Genomic DNA, 17131 nt, shown 5'->3' on the forward strand with positions numbered 1-17131 from the left:
CACACCACAATGTCCCATGTCAATACTGGCTCTGCTACATCTGAGGTCGCAGTTTGCTGTCACATTAGAAAATATCACCATTCATTGCTGCATCAGGGACACACTGATGGAGCTGCAGCTGTAATGAAACGGTGATGTCAGTGAGTTCACCCGACGTCACAGCTGGGGTTCCCACGTTACCCAAGCTGTGAACCCACCTCAGGTGAACTCATTAAACTTAGTGACCTAACCTCAGGTGAACCCATTGAAGTCAATGCCAGATTAGCTGATTAGGCGATGTGCACACTTTGAGTATTTGGTTGTAGACATTTCTGCACCAAATCTGCATCTTGTTTCGGAAAAATGCACCAAAACCGCATAAAAAAGGCATGTGATTTTGGTGTGTTTTTCTGCCAGGAGATGTACATTTGATGCAGAAATATCTGTAAACAAATACTCAAAGTGCACACATCTCTTAATCCAACAATACAGCATTGAGTTCAATGACTTCACCTGAGGTAACAGCTAGGGTTCCCACGGTACTCCAGCTGTGACCTCAGGTGAACTGGTCTCAGGTGAACTCAATGAACTCAGATGAGGTGAAAAAATGTGATGCGGTTCTAAAGCATTTTTGCTGCATTTTTCTGCCAGGAAATGTAGTGAACTCAGTGAATTAATCTCTAGTGAACTCATTGAACTCAGTGGCAGATTACGAGATTAGGCTATGTCAACATGTTGAGTATTTTATTGCAAAAATCTCTGCACCAAATTTGGATCTCCTGGCAGAAAAACGCACCAAAAATTCATCAGAAACGCATCACAATCTTGGTGCATTTTTTGCCAGGAGATTAATTGAGGTTCATTGAGTTCACCTGAGGTGAGGTTACTGAGTTTATTGAATTCACCTGAAGTCACAACTGGAGTAATGTGGGAACCCCAGCAGTGTCCTCAGGTGAACTCATTAAACTCAATGCCAGATTACCAGATTAGAATATGTGCACAAGTTGAGTATTTGGTTGCAGACATTTCTACACCAAATATGCATCTCCGGGCAGAAAAGTGCACTGAAACCGCATACGGTTTCAGTGCATTTTTTTGTTATGTGATGCAGATATGGTGCAGAAATGTAACATGCCCACATCTTCTTATCTGGTAATCCCACATTGACTTCAATGACTTCACCTGAGGTGAGGTCACTGAGTTCAATCAGTTCACCTGAGATGGGTTCACCTGAGGTCTAAGCTGGGATACTGTAGGAACTGCTAGCTGTGACCTCAGGTGATCACAGCTATGTCACTGCTCACAGCTGCAGCTCTGTCAGTGTGTCCCTGATGCTGCAGTGAATGGTCATCTTTTCTAATGTGACCACACACTGCGACCTCAGATGTAGTGGAGCTAGAATTGTTTTATGACGTTGTGTGGATTAGTCGGCACTGCAGGGATGTTTTGGGTGTTAGTAAGGTGGAGAGGGAGAGTGTTCATTTTGTTTTGTGCTTTTTAATAAAGTATTCTCTGTTTTGTGTTTTTCTCTTTTGCCTTACACAGTTAGTAATAGATGCCTTTCCTTTACTAATCCAGGACATCATGGTAGCTGTGATTTTTTTGACAAATCACAGCTGTCATTAACCCATTATATTATCCTGATTGTCACCACACCAGTGCAATGAGATGAACAGTGTAAAGCATTAGAATTAGTGCATCTAAGGGATGCGCAAATTCTGGGGTGGCTGTGGGCTGCTATTTTTAGGCTTGGGAGCACACAATCACAATAGGTATCCATAGCCTAAGAATACCAGTCCACAGCTGTCTGCTTTATCTTGGCTTGGTATCAAACGTTGGGGGACCTCACCACAGTTTTTTAAATTATTTATTTAAATAATTTAGAAAAAAAAACATCATGGGTTCCCTCATAGTTTGATACACAGTCAAGATAGTGTGCACACAGATGAGGGCTGCAGCCTGTAGCTCTCTGCTTTTTCTGTGCTGGGCATCAAAATACAGGGGATTCAGTCTTGAATCAGCCAAGGTAAAGCAGTGCTCGCTCATCGCTACTATCTATGCATTAACATCAATCTACTTACATATAACCTTGTCCATGCAGCAGACCCAGTCTATCTAAAAATAACCTGCTTACCATGCCTAAATATTAGTATCATCCACTGTTCAAAGAATATAATAAACTACTGCTTAAATAATAAAAAAAATCATACATATATATTTAGCCAAGTTATTCAATAATATATGCACTTATGCTATAATCACTCTACAATGTACAGTGACAAGCAAAAGGGTAACAATGTTTTGAACTTTTGATTTTCAGACTCCATTTCTCACAATCCACTACAGCGTTGAACACAGGACTAGCTTCACTTTATAGACAATCATCATGGCTATCTCATATGTAAATTGGATTTGAAACCATTTAGCATACTATTAGATATGCACATTCTTGTCGTATTGTGATTGCAGGGTGTCGATGGGTTGTCATGACAGCCAGATGTCAGCTGATGACCTCGGTATCTGTCATGACGATCCCAAATATGTGATCGTGATTTGTGCAATATAGAGCACAAGCAATAAAATTATCACAATTTCAGTCCACTTAAAGATTAGTAAAAAAAAATGAAAATAAAAAAACACATAAATAAAATAATTAAGACAAAATAAAAAGTGCATATATATTGTATCACTGTGTTCAGAAATGTTCAATCAAAATATAACATAAATAAGTCTGATTAGTAAACAGAAAAGTAAACAGAAAAAAAAAAATAACAGATGATCAAAACATTGTATTTACCCCCAAATAAGAACAAAAAAACAACAGCTTGGGGAAGTGGGGGGTAAAAAACCAAGTTGTCACACAGCTCCATACCCAAAATTGAAAGTCATGACTAGAGATGAGCGAAACAGCCGTGGTTCGGCTCGAGTTCGGTTCGTCGAACGAAGGTCTCGTTCGAGTTCAGTTCGGTGAACATCCGACAAACCGAACTCGAACCAATAGGATATAATGGGAGGCAATCACAAACACATAAAAACGCATTATAAATGTACACAAACAGTTAATAAACATTGCAATAACACTTACCGGTCCCCGCGATCCCTCCTGCACTCTGTCTCCTGCCGCTATTCCATCCGATGATCGCTGAATCCTTCCGGTGACCAGCACTGCCAGCAGTGATGCAGGACCTATCGAGACGTCAAAATAGCCATAGCTATTATCTCATTGGCTACAGACTGGTCACAGGACTATGACGCGTCATGCAGGACCTGCGAGTGCATCTCTCCGGTACACGGTGCACATTTGTGTATCTCGGTGTACCGGCGACATGCTCTAGCACACGGTCGACTCCCCGTTCCGTTAGGGACTGGCTGACACAGCCGGTCATTAACGGAGATCACCGTTGCCATAGCAACGCAGTTAGCGGTGACATCACCGCTAACCGCTGCTCCGGGAGCACCGTTGCTATGGTAACGCGTCTGTCAGCGTTACCGCTGTTACCGCTGACAGCCAGCAGCACTGATCCCTCACGGAGTGAAGGCTGCACGCTGCTTCCCGTGCAGCCTTCACGAAGTGAAGGCTGCACGGGAAGCAGCGTCTTCCCCCATGCAGCAGTGATGGAGAAGAGCTGCATTTGTTGAACGAGAAAGACAGAAGACCATGGATCGTGGAGGGCTGACAGGGGGTAATAAAGATGGAGTCTCTAATGTGTCTGTGTATTTATTTCTATTAAAGTATTTTTTCTCTGTGTGGTGTCTTTTTTTAACCCTTTATTGGAGATTCTTAATGGCCGGGTCAAACGTGCCTGACATTAAGAATCTCTGGCTTAATACTAGCTAGTAAAACAAAGCTAGTGTTAACTCATTATTACCCAACAAGCCACCTGGCTTCAGGGCTGTTAGAAGAGTTGGACACAGCTCCAGATGATGGCGCTTCTATGAAAGCGCCATTTTCTGGGGCGGCTGCGGACTGCAATTCGCAGCAGAGGCGCCCAGAAACCTCGGGCTAACCTGTGCTGAGGATTCCAATCCCCAGCTGCCTAGTTGTACCCGGCTGGACACAAAAATGGGGCGAAGCCCACGTCATTTGTTTTTTAATTATTTCATGAAATAAGTGAAATAATTAAAAAAAACGGGCTTCCCTATATTTTTGGTTCACAGCCGGGTACAAATAGGCAACTGGGGGTTGGAGGCAGCCCGTGGCTGCCTGCTGTACCTGGCTAGCATACAAAAATATGGCGAAACCCACGTCATTTTTTTGGTGGGCAAAAAACTTCTGCATACAGTCCTGGATGGAATATGCTGAGCCTTGTAGTTCTGCAGCTGCTGTCTGCTCTTCTCCAGACAGACAGCAGCTGCAGAACTACAAGGCTCAGCATACTCCATCCAGGACTGTATGCAGAAGTTTTTTGCCCCCTGAAAAAATGATGTGGGCTTCGCCATATTTTTGTATGCTAGCCAGGTACAGCAGGCAGGTACGGCTGCCCCCAACCTCCAGTTGCCTATTTGTACCCGGCTGGGAACCAAAAATAAAGGGAAGCCCTTTTTTTATTATTTCATGAATTTCATGAAATAATTAGAAAACAAATGACGTAGGCTTCGCCCCATTTTTGTGTCCAGCCAGGTACAACTAGGCAGCTGGGGACTGGAATCAGAGCACAGGTTGGCCTGAGCTTTCTGGGCCCCACTGTTGCGAATTGCAGTCTGCAGCCGCCTCAGAAAATGGCACTTTCATAGAAGCGCCATCTTCTGGCGCTGTATCCAACTCTTCCAGCACCTGCCTGCTATACCTGGCTAGCATACAAAAATATGGCGAAGCTCACGTCCTTTCTTTGTAGTTTTTTGGCAAAAAAAATAAAAAATGCTTCCCTGGATTTTCCATTGCCAGTGAAGGTAACACCAAGCAGTGGGGGTTAGCAGCCAGTAACTGCTTGGATTACCCTTAGCTAGCAATACAAAAAATGCAGCGGGAGCCCATATATATTTTTTTTAATTATTTATTTAAATAACTAAAAACAAAAAGGGCTTCCCTGTATTTTGATTGCTGGACATCACAGTGCTGTAAAAATAAATCTTTGAAAAAAATGACGTAGCGCTCCGCGGTATTTTTGATTCTCAGCGCAGATAAAGCAGACAGCTATGGGTTGCCACCCCCATCTGCCTGCCGTTACCTTGGTTGGCAATCAAAATACAGGGAAGCCCATTAATTTTTTCTATTTAAAAAATAGTTAAAAAAAAAATGACGTTGGGTCCCCCCATTTATGATAGCCAGCTAGGGTAAAGCAGACGGCTGTAGCCTGAAAACCACAGCTGGCAGCTTTACCGTGGTTGGGGATCCAATGTGGAGGTCCCCCCAGGCTCTTTTTTTATAATTATTTTATAAATATTAATAATTACACAAAAAAAGTAGGGTCCCCCCCAAATTGGATCACCAGCCAAGGTAAAGCGGACAGCTGTGGTCTGGTATTCTCAGGGTGGGAAGGTCCATAGTTATTGGGCCTTCACAGCCTAAAAATATCAGGCCGCAGGCACCCCAGACGTGGCGCTTCCACTAGATGCGCCAATCCTGGCGCTTCACCCCGCTCATCCTGTGCCCTGGTGCAGTGGCAAACGGGGTAATAAATCGGGTTAATACTAGCTGTAAGGTCACCTGACATCAAGCCCAGCAGTTTGTGATGTCATGGCGTCTATTAGATACCCAACATCATAAACTGTCAGTACTAACAAAAAAAAATTGACAAAAGAAATTTATTTGAAAAAACAGTCCCCAAAACATTTCCTCTTTCACCAATTTATTGTAAGAAAAAAAATAAAGGGGTCCCACGACGACTCTGGACCGTCTAGAATATGGGGGGGGAGACATTCAGGGAACGTATCCCCCATTTTCTAGGAGTGCAGACCCTTCATGTGAGGAGTGTGGGTGCAATGAATCTGCACTCACTCTCCCCGGGTCCACAGCAGCAGAGTCCATGTCGTAATGGTTGCTACCAAAGCTGCAATGCCCTGCTCATGAGGTAAGGGCATGCCTAATCAGGAGAACTATTCTACATTTCCAAATATTGGTATTTGCTGATATTATTGCTATTCCACCTACTATATATTGGGGATAGGATCTTGGAGATGGAATACCCCTTTAAGTCTAGTTATCCAGCTGAATGAATACTTAACAACAGAGCTCGCTATTAGATGTGTTTTCTTGTGGCGTATAACAGACTCTCATGTTTGGTAGTCGTTCAGCAGGGAAACTATAAAAGCAAATCCCTCCATTTGGAAATGTAGTATATAGCTCTCCTGATCAATTATGTTCCTTACCTCATGAGCAGGGCATTGCAGTAATAATAATAATTTATTAATTTATATAGCGTTATTAATTCTATAGCGCTGTATGTCTTTGGAGTGTGGGAGGAAACCCACGCAAACACGGGGAGAACATACAAACTCCTTGCAGATGGTGTCCTTGGTCAGAATTGAACCCAGGACCTCAGCGCTGCAAGACTGCAGTTTTAACCACTGAGCCACCGTGCCGCCCATTTAGCTTACAGATGCATAACCACCACTCACTGTGTCTGAACACAGGAAGCTGAGCTGACAGCCGCTCTGTGCATGCGGCAGCGTCTATTGTGAAGGAGAGGGCCGTGGGGGGATCAACGCTGCACAGGTACCGTGGGACACCGGGGAACACCGATGGGGTTATAGGGGGTGACCTGGCAGGGCCTGGGGAGGAGTTTTCTGTCGCATGTGTCATGGCACATGCGACAGAAATCAGAGTAGTAGGGTGAATGCGGCCGACGTGCTGCTGTGCGCGCGGCCATCTTGGATTTCTGGGAGGACATCAGGGGGGGCATTTTGGCGACACCGGGGGACCGGAGGGGACCGGGGAGGAGATTTATCATGTTTGTTCATGCCAGATGGGAGATAAATAATTTTTTACCGGCGCTGTCATTTACTGTAACGTGATCATCGGTGTACGGTGTATACCTGTGATCACGTGAGCGGGGATCGGAAAAACTGTCCTGAATCATAATCTCCAGGGTCTCAGCTAGCCCTGAAACCCCGGAGATTTTCAGATGCTGGGGGGCGTTATTCACTTATTTCTGCCTGCTGTTTATAAACGGCAGATCAGAATAAGGCTACATTAACACGACCGATCCATTTTTGCGGTCTGCAAAAAACAGTCCGTTTTTTTTCACGTGTGCATCCGTGTGGCATCCGTTTCCGTTCCATAGACGGTCCGTATGTCATCTGTTTGTCATCCGTGTGCCTTCCGTTTTTTTGTGTATTGCAAAAAAACTGAAGGAGGGTAAATGCATAAATTTACCCAGGATCCATAGCTTCATCCTACATGAGGCGGTCACATGTTCACTCCAGTGCCATTTTCTACTGCTTTTCACAGTGTAGAGCGCTCTGGTGATTTTCTTGTGCTTGTGCACTTCATATCAGTCTTTTCTGTCATTATAATGGCAGAAAGACACATAATTTCCCACTCTCCTGCATTTTGTACTTTTGCACCCTTTGGTGCCTTTCATGTGGCACTAAGGGTGCTTAGCTTTGTATTTAGCCAAAACAATGAAAAAAAAATGATGTAGGGTTCCCCCTATTTTTGTAGCCAGCTAGGGTAAAGCAGATGGCTGCAGCCTGCAGACCACAGCTGGCAACCTCATCTTGGCTGGTAATCCAAAACTGAGGGCACCCCACGCTGTTATTTTAAATTAAATAAATAATTAAAAAAAAAAACACGTAGGGGTCCCTCCAAAATTGGATCACCAGCCAAGGTAAAGCAGACAGCTGGGGTCTGATATTCTCAGACTAGGGAGGTCCATGGTTATTGGACTCTCCCCAGCCTAAAAATAGCAGGCCACAGCCGCCCCAGAAGTGGCGCATCCATTAGATGTGCCAATCCTGGTGCTTCGCCCCAGCTCATCCCGCGCCCTGGTGTGGTGGCAAACGGGGTAATATATGGGGTTAATACCAGATGTGTAATGTCACCTGGCATCAAGCCCTAAGGTTGGTGAGGTCAGGCGTCTATCAGATACCTGACATCACCAACCCAGTCAGTAATAAAAAAAAATAGACGACAAACACATTTTTATTTGAAAAAACACTCCCCAATACATTCCCTCTTTAACCAATTTATTAGAAAGAAAAACAAATCCAGGTCTGGTGTAATCCAAGGGGTTGCCATGACGATCCACACAGTCCCATTGGCTGGGAGAGTAGTGAGTGACCTGAGCTAACATCAATGGGTCAGCCCAGGTCACTGCAGGGGATGACAAGTGCTGCTGTCAGCGAGGTACATTACCTGCGCTGATCTCCTGCACTGCTGACAGCACCTGTCATTGAGATCAATGACCGCCGCCTTCACAGCCAAGTATCGCGAGAGGCTCGTGACATCACCGCTAGTCAGTCTCGGGTCGGAAGCGAGAGAAGATGATGTGACAAGCGGCGGCCATGGAGGACAGTGACAGCGCTGAGGTCGGGACTTCATCACCGCAGGTAAGCCGAGCGGGACCATGTGTTCAGAGTGCCAGGAGGACGTCAGTGTCATGGACTGCATGGCTGGGGACGTGTGTGTGTGTGTGAGTGTGTGTGTGTACATGCCGCGTGCAGGAGGGGGCAGAGTGAGCTGAGCGGTGAAGTGTGGGCTTCCTGCACGTAACTAGGATAAACATCGGGTTACTAACCAAAGCGCTTTGCTTGGATACCCGATGTTTATCTTGGTTACTAGCTTCTGGCAGGCTGCCAGCGATGGCTCCTGCACACTGTAGCTGTAAAAAGCCCTACTTTTTGCTGCTAGAACCTTTCTCGAACGTATCTAGAACTATCGAGCTTTAGCAAAAAGCTCGAGTTCTAGTTCTATCTAGAACAGCCCCCAAAATCACTTGAGCCGCGAACTGGAGAACCGCGAACCGCGAACCGCACTCAACTCTAGTCATGACACAAGCAAGAAAAGGTTTTTTTCAAAATTTTCTGATTTTTTTTCACTTCTTAAATAAAACCAAAACTATACATGTTTGGTATCTACGTAATAATAATGATCTGGTGAATCATACTGATTAGTCAGTTTTATAGTAAAATGAAAGTGTAAATAAAAACCCCAAAAAACAATTGCAGAATTTCACTTTTTTTCTATTTTGCCACAATTGGAATTTTTATCCTACTAGTACTTACCATTACAGTGGTAAAATCATCCTGTAATAAACAAGCCCCTAATTGGCTATATACAGTGCCTACAAGTAGTATTCAACCCCCTGCAGATTTAGCAGGTTTACACATTCGGAATTACCTTGGCATTGTGACATTTGGACTGTAGATCATCCTGGAAGTGTGAAATGTACTGCAGCAAAAAAGAATGTTATTTCTTTTTTTATTTTTTTTTAAATTGTGAAAAGTTTATTCAGAGGGTCATTTATTATTCAACCCCTCAAACCACAAGAATTCTGTTTGGTTCCCCTAAAGTATTAAGAAGTATTTCAGGCACAAAGAACAATGAGCTTCATATGTTTGGATTAATTATATCTTTTTCCAGCCTTTTCTGACTAATTAAGACCCTCCCCAAACTTGTGAACAGCACTCATACTTGGTCAACATGGGAAAGTCAAAGGAGCATTCCAAGGCCATCAGAGACAAGATCGTGGAGGGTCACAAGGCTGGCAAGGGGTACAAAACCCTTTCCAAGGAGTTGGGCCTACCTGTCTCCACTGTTGGGAGCATCATCCGGAAGTGGAAGGCTTATGGAACTACTGTTAGCCTTCCACGGCCTGGACAGCCTTTGAACGTTTCCACCTGTGCCGAGGCCAGGCTTGTCCGAAGAGTCAAGGCTAACCCAAGGACAACAAGGAAGGAGCTCCGGGAAGATCTCATGGCAGTGGGGACATTAGTTTCAGTCAATACCATAAGTAACGTACTCCACCGCAATGGTCTCCGTTCCAGACGAGCCCATAAGGTACCTTTACTTTCAAAGCGTCATGTCAAGGCTCGTCTACAGTTTGCTCATGATCACTTGGAGGACTCTGAGACAGACTGGTTCAAGGTTCTCTTGTCTGATGAGACCAAGATCGAGATCTTTGGTGCCAACCACACACGTGACGTTTGGAGACTGGATGGCACTGCATACGACCCCAAGAATACCATCCCTACAGTCAAGCATGGTGGTGGCAGCATCATGCTGTGGGGCTGTTTCTCAGCCAAAGGGCCTGGCCATCTGGTCCGCATCCATGGGAAGATGGATAGCACGGCCTACCTGGAGATTTTGGACAAGAACCTCCGCTCCTCCATCAAGGATCTTAAGATGGGTCGTCATTTCATCTTCTAACAAGACAACGACCCAAAGGACACAGCCAAGAAAACCAAGGCCTGGTTCAAGAGGGAAAAAATCAAGATGTTGCAGTGGCCTAGTCAGTCTCCTGACCTTAACCCAATTGAAAACTTGTGGAAGGAGCTCAAGATTAAAGTCCACATGAGACACCCAAAGAACCTAGATAACTTGGAGAAGATCTGCATGGAGGAGTGGGCCAAGATAACTCCAGAGACCTGTGCCGGCCTGATCAGGTCTTATAAAAGACGATTATTAGCTGTAATTGCAAACAAGGGTTATTCCACAAAATATTAAACCTAGGGGTTGAATAATAATTAACCCACACTTTTATGTTGAAAATTTATTAAAATTTAACTGAGCAACATAACTTGTTGGTTTGTAAGATTTATGCATCTGTTAATAAATCCTGCTCTTATTTGAAGTTTGCAGGCTCTAACTTATTTGCATCTTATCAAACCTGCTAAATCTGCATGGGGTTGAATACTACTTGTAGGCTCTGTAGATAAAAAAAAAAAGTTATGACTCTTAAGCTGGTGTCACACATAACGACGACGACAACGACGTCGCTGCAACGTCACCATATTCTGTGACGTTGCAGTGACCTCAACAGCGACGTCGCTGTGTGTGACACATAACAACGATCAGACCCCTGCTGCGAAATCGTTGCTCGCTCCTGAATGCTCGAAGTCATGTTTTGATCGCTGCTATCCCGCTGCGCCATGCTGATAAGCTGATAATCCTTGTGTTTGACACCGCAGCAGCGACGCTACGCTACGTCTGAAACCACACAACGACCGTCGACGTCGCTATGATCGCTGCTCCGTCGCTGCTTTTTCTAACATGTTTGACAGCTTACTAACGATCATCGATGGTCGCTGCTACGTCACAGAATATGGTGACGTTGCAGCGACGTCGTTGTCGTCGTCGTTATGTGTGACCCGAGCTTTAGAATAAGTGGAGGTAACCCCCCCACAAAAACTAAAAATCGCCCTATAATTAAAGGGTTAAATGCATATATTACACAAACTGTCCACATATTAGCCACAAAGCACATATTGCTCAGTGGCAGACACAAGCAGCTATCCTCTTAAGGCCCCGTTACACGCAACGACGTTTCTAACAATATATCGCCGGGGTCACGGATTCCATGACGGTTTGTTTAGCGTCACAGCGGTGTCACTAAGCGACCGGCTAATAACAGCGGAGGGGCGGAGATGAGCAGGCATAACATCCCGCCCAGCTCCTTTCTTTCTCATTGACGGCGGCCGCAGGTAAGCTGTAGTTCGTCGTTCCCGTGATGTCACACATAGCGATTTGTGCTGCCTCGGGAACGATGAACAACCTCTGTCCTGCAACAATCAACAATTTTTAGAATATGAACGACGTGTCAATGATCAACGATAAGGTGAGTATTTTTGATTGTTAATGGCCGTTCGTTGGTGTCACATGCAACGACGTCGCTAACAATGCCGGATCTGCATCACGGAATCCGTGACCCCGGTGATATATTGTTAGATACGTCATTGTGTGTAACGGGGCCTTAAGAGGATAGCTGATGACGATGTGTGCTGCCGCAGGAACGACGAACAACCTGCGTCCAATAGCAGCAATGATATTTGAGATTAGAACGACGTGTCAATGACCATTCCTGCGTTTCACATGCAACGATGTCGCTAACGAGGCCGGATGTGAGTCACGAATTCCGTGACCCCAATGACATCTCGTTAGCGATGTCGTTGCGTGTAAAGCCCCCTTTAGTATTACACATTAGACACATAAAGCTTATTTTTTGCCACCTGAGCTGACGTTATTACTGATTCCATTTTGAGGTAGAGGTGATGTTTTGATCAGTTCTTATTGCATTTAATTAAAAACCTAATTCTGGTGTTTTTATTCTCGTTAAGCTTTTTAATTTATTTTTTATTTTGACATCTTGTAGTTTCACAAACCCAGCAATACTAAATATGTGCATTTTTTTTTAAATGAACTTTTTTTTTCTTTTTATTGTATTTAATAGTTTCCTTAGATGACTTGAAGCTGCGATCATCTGATCATTTGTGATATACATTGCAATGCAATAACACTGCTATGCATTGTGAAAATCACAATCTCTTATGAATTTCAGCTAAATGCTGACTTTCACAAGAGTATCCTAATGACAAGCATGGAGGACTTCAACAGGCCCTCGGCTGTCATGGCTACCCATTGGTAACCCATGATAATATCATGGGTGTGCTGAAGGGGGGGTGGAATGGCGTGCATGCCTCCTGCTGCTGCGTGTTAAATGCCTTGCTCTGTGATTGACAGCGGCATTTAACAGTATAACAGCCACAGTTGGCACTCTGCTCCACCCATAGCGTTAAAGGTAGAGATGAGCAAACCTGTTCGGGTCACCCATTTCAAATTTGGTATGAGCCTTTGCATGTTCATTCAAGATTGGTAACCTCAAGCACTTTCCGCAAAAGTCATCGAGCTTCTGTTTTGTTCAGTTTCTGCCCCCGAATACTGGGCATATTTAAAAAAAATGCTTTTGTAATAGCATTTCCTGGTTTTGAATAGGATTGTGGTGCTGTCTAATGTGTAAAATCAGTGTAGAAGGCAGGGACTCTGGATCCTTGTTTTTGTTCTTAACTTTATTTGTGGATGTTTCTGCAGCCAGTTAGTAGTGTGTGGCCTAACAAGTTGGTTCTGTCCATTTTAATTGTCTGCTGAAAATTACATAAACACATTTATAGGTATTGATAATTAGCAGTGCCTGGCTTAAACGTTGCAAGGGAAGTATCTAAAAAGTGTTTCTTGCCAACTTTAATTGCCTGCTCAAAATTCTGCAAACACATTTACAGGTATTGCTAGTTAGACGTGCCTGGCCTGCTGTAAATTTTCTACTCAACTAGCTGAAAAGTTGATCTTGGCAATCTTAATTGCCTGCTCAAAATTCTGCAATGAAATACACTTGTAGGTATTGTTATTAGTGCCTGCTTAAAATTTGCTATTGAACAAGCTAAAAAGGTCTTCTTGGCACTCTTCCGTGTCTGGTTCAAATTATGCAGTGAATCGCATTTGAAGGATGTGGTACTTTTTAGTGGCTTCACAATATTGCCAATACATACAGGAAAGAAATAATTTATCTTTTGTGTCAGGTGTCTGACAGGTGTGGGTGTAGGTTTTCAAAACATCTGTTTGAAAGGGAAGGGTACATCAACCATGAGTGGTAAATCATGATGAAGTTGTCATGGAAGGGGGAATAGATGGGGTGTTGGAGGTGTACATGTGGGAGGTTCTGTTAGTCAAAGGTCTAGTGAGTAAACACCAGCTCATCCTATCCCAAGAGAAATGAAAAAACCTCCATTACTGGACAGCCTACTCCACTAGATTTCTTTGGCAGCCACACATCGCTTCAACTTTGAAATAAAGCTGATGTGTGGCTGACAAATGAGGCTGAGGAGGACGAATCTGAGGCGGTTACATTGGCAATTCCCAAATGGAGTCTTCATTCATTCGTGTATGCAAGGGCCGCACTGCTGCTAAACTAGGGTGAAAAGGAGTCACTCCAAGTCTGATGATGTCATTCCAGTCTACATGAAAAAGATACCCTTTCTTTCCACCTCACACGCATAGAGATTTTTATTTGTAAAGTGCCACCAAAAGGCAGGTTGTCTTCATGGTGGTCTTCCCTACAGGTACTCTGGGTGTCATCCCCTGCTAAATGAGCATTGCTTATTCGGGATAATGCAATTCTGGTACAACTTCGAGAGCAGACACCCTTTCATCTTTGTGAAGATCAAATCCATTCATATAATCAAATTCATCATATTTTATAAAATAAAGAGAAGGGTTGACAGTTCCTTTCCATTGAGTTATTGATTGGACCACTGCCCTCTTTCCAGCCATGTTGTAGCCTGCAACCTGTAATATTTCTTCTTGATTGAGAAATTGGTTTACTTGGTTCCATATTACTTCATCGTTTCTTTTGAGAGGTCCTTTATTTGAAGAAATGCCTGCATGTGCTGCATCAGCTATTGATCACTGAGCTGTGGCTTTCCAAATGGAGTCTTCATTCATCTGTATATGCAAGGGCAGCAACGCTGCCAAACTAGGGTGAAAATGAGTCACTCCAAGTCTGGTGATGTTGTTACAGTCTTTTTTAAATCAGATCTTTTTTATTAAAAAACTAGGAATCAATACAGAGAAAATATATTGCATCTTATATAACTAGTAAAGGCATACATTGAAAAAACATATGTTGTCTATAAATCAGGTTCTTCCTCTGTATAAAAAAAAAAAAAAAAGATTCTTAGATCACAATTATATAAATTGAGCCTACAAACAACATGGCTCCACAGATAAACAAAAGATAAATTATGCAATAATACCTCAGTCTAATAGAAAATTCTCCTCCATCAGCCGTGTCGCTCTGCATCATATTTCCATACCCGCTTGCCTCTCTCTCCCCGTTTAGTCATCAATCATACCCTTCCGGCCCCTCCCACAGCGCCGTTCAAAGTCCACTTCGCCACGTAAAACACTAGTTTTAACTTTTACTCCCCAAACGTTCCATTCACTGCAAGAGCAACAGTAACTGATCCAACATTGCATCCTGCACCAGTGCACCAGAGGGGAGACCCGGCATCTCCATCCATGGCTGCCAAATTTTGTAAAACTTTCTCAGTGTTCTTCTTTTTAAATAAACTCCCCTTTCCAATCTAATGAAGTTATTTAATTTATTTTTAAGCTCTGGTAATGTTGGTGGTAGAGGATTTAACCAATGGTATGCCAGTATCTTCCTTGCTTGATACAGGATGTGTGCTATTCCCAGGGCTATTGGGGAGTCCGGGTCTACTCCTCCCTTCCACAGACTCAACAAACATAGACGAGGCAATGGTTGTATTGTGATATAATATAGTTGGCCTATGAGTCCCAGGGTTTGTTTCAAGAAATCACCAATGTGTCCACACTCCCACATAACATGTATCAAATGGGCATCATCCTGTCCACACCTAACACATTGTGCATTTGGTTTAAGTCCCATCCTGAATAATAGGCTGGGAGTTTTATATACCCTGTGGATGAGATATATTTGAGAAAGCCTTTGGCACTCAGAGACCGCCAGTTTAGGGACCTGTTCTAGAATGTCAGACCACTGGTCTTCCGTCAGGGGACCAACGTCCCGTTCCCATTTACTTTTAACAGTCAGTGGGTATGTCTCCAGATGGGCAGGTAGTAATCTTTTGTATAGTTCATAAATAAGGCCTTTAGAGGACTCAGATGTAAGTAGCATATGTAATGTTTGATTATATGTCACTGTCACCGGGTTTGTCCTCCTCTGTCTTTCCAGTGCATGCCTCAGCTGTAAGTATTGATAAAAGAAGACATGCAGGAGGTGAAACTCCGTTCTCAATTGCTCAAAACTCTTAAGAATATTATTTTGTAGTACTTGTGACACTAAATGGATCCCTTTGTCTTCCCATCCTCTGAGCCCCACTAATTGTTTAATTTCAGGTTCCGTCACAGTGGCCAGAACTCCGTAGGCCCATTTATCCTCAAAAGAAACTTACCTCTGTCCCATACCCTAAATATCATAGCCAACGTGGGATATCGTGCCCCATTTATCTGTCCTTGTCCTACATCCAACTGGCAACCCGGATATTTCCATACCGATCCCTCTCTCACTATATCACCACTATTATCATACGCTCCTTCTTTGCCCCAACTCCTAAGATGTTGCATCTGGGAGGCTATATGGTATATATATATGGGTTTGGTACCGCCAGTCCTCCCTCCTCCTTTCCCCTCTGTAGAATTATATATAAGATATAGTAATTGTGGCATCATTACCATTTTGATTAAGTTGGATCTACCGATATTTGATAGCTGCAAGTGACACCAGGTGTGTAACTTTGCTCTGAACCGTTGCAACAGGAGTTCCAGATTTAGGGCCTGGAATCCTTCGGAATTGGGCTAACAGATACTCCCAGATACTTAAACTCTCGGACCACAGGAACCGGTATCTGCAAGTCCAAGAAATCCACCGGGAGAGGGTCTATCGTCTTTAAAGCCGATGTGGACCAATTAATCCGAAGGCCAGACGTCCGCCCAAATTCTTGAATGTCTAAATATAAAAGTAGGTCATCCGCATATAATGATATTTTCTGCTCCACTGCTCCACACTTAAATCCCGGTATCTCTCTAGATGTCCGTATTGCAACTGCCAATGGCTACACTGCAGTAGCAAATAGCAAGGGCGAGAGGGCACCCCTGTCTAGTACCTCTTCCAAGAGGAAAAGACTCAGAGACCCTGCCATTAGCCCTAACCTTTTCCACCGGTGAGTCATATAGCAGCTTCACCCAATTTATAAATCTGTGTCCAAAACCCATTTTCCGAAGTACCGCCCACAAATACCCCCATTCTAGGCTATAGAACGCCTTAGCGGTGTCTAAGGACAACATTTCCCTTTCCCCTGGCTTCTCAGAACTATGTTGAATCCCTAAGTATAATTTTCTAAGATTCATAGATGTGGCTCTACATGGAATAAATCCTGTTTAATCACCCTGTATAATAGATGAGATGATTCGGGACATCCTATTGGCGAGCACCTTGGCCAATAATTTAACATCTGTTGGTATTAGAGAGATTGGGCAGTATGAGTCCGGTATCTCTGGATCTTTTCCGGGTTTTAATATTAAAACTATTAAAGCTTCCCTCATAGAGGGTGGGAGGACCCTCTGCCTTTCAGACTCTCCAAATACTTTAAGTAGTTTAGGTAGCAGTAAGGGTGCATAAGTTTTATAAAACTCGCCAGGCAGGCCATCCATTCCCGAAGCTTTTTCATTTTGCATCTG

This window comes from Anomaloglossus baeobatrachus, chromosome 2, assembly GCF_048569485.1.
Source record: "Anomaloglossus baeobatrachus isolate aAnoBae1 chromosome 2, aAnoBae1.hap1, whole genome shotgun sequence".
NCBI lineage: Eukaryota > Metazoa > Chordata > Amphibia > Anura > Aromobatidae > Anomaloglossus > Anomaloglossus baeobatrachus.